Source organism: Branchiostoma floridae, chromosome 2 (assembly GCF_000003815.2).
Source record: "Branchiostoma floridae strain S238N-H82 chromosome 2, Bfl_VNyyK, whole genome shotgun sequence".
Classification (NCBI taxonomy): Eukaryota; Metazoa; Chordata; class Leptocardii; order Amphioxiformes; family Branchiostomatidae; genus Branchiostoma; species Branchiostoma floridae.
Genome location: NC_049980.1, coordinates 7,180,352 through 7,184,192, shown reverse-complemented (window position 1 = coordinate 7,184,192; position 3,841 = coordinate 7,180,352). Strand labels below are relative to the sequence as shown.

Here is a 3,841-nt window from a genome sequence, read left to right as displayed (position 1 = left end):
GCATATCACATGCATTAGCATACACATTCAGTAGCATAACACATGCAGTAGAATAGCGCAGTGCAGTAGCATAGTGCATTGCTGTTGCATAGCGTATGGTGATCCACTACAGTCTGATGAACCCGCGTGCAATGCAAGTGGATCCGCAGCAGATCCTACAGTGTCGTGTGTGTATGACAAGACCCTGTCGTGTGTAAGCACACATTGTCAGCTGATGATGATGATGACAGTGTCACACATCCATTCACATCCAAGTATTCCCTTTCACTCAAAATGTGCATCTTCTTTACAGACATATCAGATTCTGCGTAAGTCTTTCTTCAATACAAATGCCCTCATTTGAAGATTGTAACTCAAAATATACTTTCACGTTTTGTTTAGTGTATACTCATACAATGTACATATAAGCATACACCTTGATGACAACTTTGGATGGCATTTAATGTACAAGTATGTGTAGTTACAGTCTATGAAGAAGATTATGCACAGTAAATATTTCTTGTCATGTGTGTTATAGAGTTATATCTGAGAGTTAACTTACCTGGAAGTCTTGTGCTTTCTGTGATCCGGTCTCGATCACAGGAGTAGGCTTGGACCTGAGACAAAAAAGAGGACAATTTTGTTAACATGACATTCATCGAGTTACTTTTTATCAGGATTTTGACGGTGCATTTTGACATACGGTAACTCTGGTAATAAGTTTCTCCTGGAACAAAAAAATGCAGTAAGTTGCTGCGATATGCAACTACACAAAAAGTTCTCAAAGAACATGATTAACTGTCTTAATGATCATAATGACTCCCATCCGGAGTAGGAAGGCCAGTAAAGTGTAACCTTGAAAAACCTAGTAAAAAGTTGATAAAGGAAATGAAACCTTATTGATCCTCAATCATAGTGTCCTCTTCTTCACCTACATTGTACGTACAAACCAAATCCCAGTTTAGAACCGGATCAAGAAATAGAGAGTTAACATGGCTGAGTCATAAAATCTTTATTGTACATCATATATCATCATTCACTTTCTGAATCTTTTCTTCTTGACTTTGCCAAATCCCAATGAAAAGTTACTGTATCTCCTTGGAGTACCAGTAATACATCTTTCTCTGTCTAATTCCAATACTTGAATGTGATCCCCTTTTCAGACTTTCCAGGTAAAAGGATTGCTACAAAGGGAAACAAATCCTCTCCAGTTGAGCTTTGTGAAGCATCTCCTGTTCAGGCTGTATCAAACTTAATTATGTCATCAACAATGAGGTTTGCATGGTGGAAAACTTTTCTAATTGGAATTTTGGATGAAGAACATGACACATCTCAATGTCATCCCTAACCTCTGTATGAGTTGAACAAACGCAAATTCCTGTACAGCATTTATGATCTGTCATTTTCCACTTGTCAAATATGATTTCAGAACATCGATGCTTTCCTAATGTTGCCCTCGTAGCCCTCTAAGGTACAGGGCTGATTAAAAAGTCTTCTCATCGGGGATGATACAGAAAGTGTTAATTCCGAGCTGTCATTTTTCAGGAATTAGTATCCCATTGTGAGGCAATGACTGTCGAGTATGCAAGATTCGGTTTGACAGTATCAAAGCTGACATTATTCCCCGCTGATTTGCTTGCAGCGTACTTCCTGCAAGTAATGTGATTTTCGTGTCTGTGTTATAACTTGGTAAAAGGCTTTAGACTTCTCTCATTAAATATGGAGAGGGGTCTTATGCAATACCTGTCATGTTGTTAATCAGTGCTCTCCACAGGGATTGAAACTTTTAAGCTACACATACATTGTTCTTTCAGCATACAACTTAGCACTCCTACATGTATGCCATAGCCAACATGTAACGCTAGTTCAACTTTATCCGCAGGGTAACCTATATCGGATTCCATTCTTTTTAAAAACGAGGTATTTGTGGGAAATAATAAAAACGAGGTATTTGTGGGAATATACATGTAAAAACGAGGTATTTGTGGGAATATCAAGTAGAAGGACGGTGTTTTCAAACTGAAAATATTCCAGTTTTAAACCGCTGTCCGGGAATTTGAAATCCTTAGATACCCTGTTTATCAACACAACAGATATAGGTTACCCCACGGATAAAGGTGAACTAATGTCAGGGATCATGAGAATGCATGATGTGTTCTTGGACTTGTCTTGCTTTAGATGTTGGCATTTCTCCAGGAATAAGATCTCGAGTTAAGTTTGAGTAACACATAGCATACCATTTATTCTGATTCCTTATCTGTTTCCAGGGTGGCTCATTCAGTAAATGCTAAATTGTTCCACTGTGTATCCAACTGTTCTGAGACAGCACTAAACTTTTATGAAGGCCAGTAAAGTGATAAAGTAGGCCGCTGGTTGTAAAATTATCAATGAATATTACTATATAGCAAATATTGAAATAAAAACATAACATTGCTAACTTTTAAAGTAGATTTAACTTACATCAATCATAAATGTAGCGTGCAATGACACTTTGACCAAGTTCGTGCTTTCCTCCCTTTGTAGATGTATGCTGGGTATGACTACATCCACGAACCAATTTCCGACGTCTTCACACTTCGTGACTTGGCAACTTGCATTGACGTCAGCGACGTACAGGGTCAGACTAAAGGCCAAACACTGTCATGAAATATTTCATCACGTCCCTGCGGCTTTGGCTTAGCAGGTACAGGCTCCCCGGGGTAGGCAGAAAACTCTCTGTAGGTTTTAGTAGAGCTGACATAAAGCTTGGGTAATGGCCTTTTTTTCTGTGGCTTTACGACTTAGAGATCAGGTGCTATATCTGTTACAGTAAGCCTCTGTGTTTATGGCATTGACTCATATTTTTCAATAAAAGTATCCACGATAAAAATCCACCATACCATTCTCTGATGTTGAACGTTCCTTTGACAGAATCTAAGGACTAAAGCTAGCACAATTGTGCATATCCCCTCTTACGATGATTTTATATGACTGGAGTCACAGGGGTCTAGCCAACAGACTTTTTACAATTACATCTGAAATACTGCCATGTCAGAACCCACATTAAAGAGGTCTGAGTTTGTTGCTGTGACATACGAGTGTAATTAACGCTAATCCTGTAGCATATTTCTTCTGCGAACTACTTTGGACCTGAACAAGCTCAAACTAAAAAAAACTCAAACAAGGTACAGTCAAAACTGCACATGAAGACCACTCAGAGGACCGATAAAACCTCATTTGTGGGGACAAGTGGTCAGATTCTTAATATTTTGGCTATTAAAGGGAAAAAGAGCTGAGGGACCATCAAAAACTGGTCAGATTGGTCAGGTGACCCTTATGTAGAGGTGGTCACTTGTACAGGTTTGACTGTATATCAATGGCCTGGTGGTCCTAATGTAGAGGTGGTTACTTGTACAGGTTTGACAGACTATATCAATGGTCAGGTTGTCCTTATGTAGAGGTTGTTACTTGTACAAGTTTGACTGTATATCAATGGCCCGGTGGTCCTTATGTAGAGTTGGTTACTTGTACAGGTTTGACTGTATATCTATGGCCAGGTGGTTCTATGTAGAGGTGGTTACTTGTACAGGTTTGACTGTATATCAATGGCTATGTGGTCCTTATGTAGAGTTGATACTTGTACAGGTTTGACTGTAGAGGCATGACAGGTGGCAGTTGACAGTAAACTTTCTGCTTGATGCACTGTCATGATGCAATGTTAACAAGAAGGCCATTTCATCTAGTTATGGCCTTGGTGATTAACTTTTTGTTGCTGTTGAGCCTGACCAACAAAGCGTGCTGCTCCCTTCCCCGTGGGTAGTATATTGCACGAGTTGCTTCACAATGGCACCGTTCGGGGCCAATCTAGCACGATAACGGTACC

At 39.5% G+C, this 3,841-nt stretch overlaps 1 protein-coding gene across 1 annotated transcript in view; it reads right to left on the bottom strand.

The window, feature by feature from the left end:
• The window catches only part of LOC118409810 (otoferlin-like), a gene marked incomplete in the record, with an annotated part of 240,756 nt that overhangs the window by 199,419 nt on the left and 37,496 nt on the right, over nt 1–3,841 (bottom strand).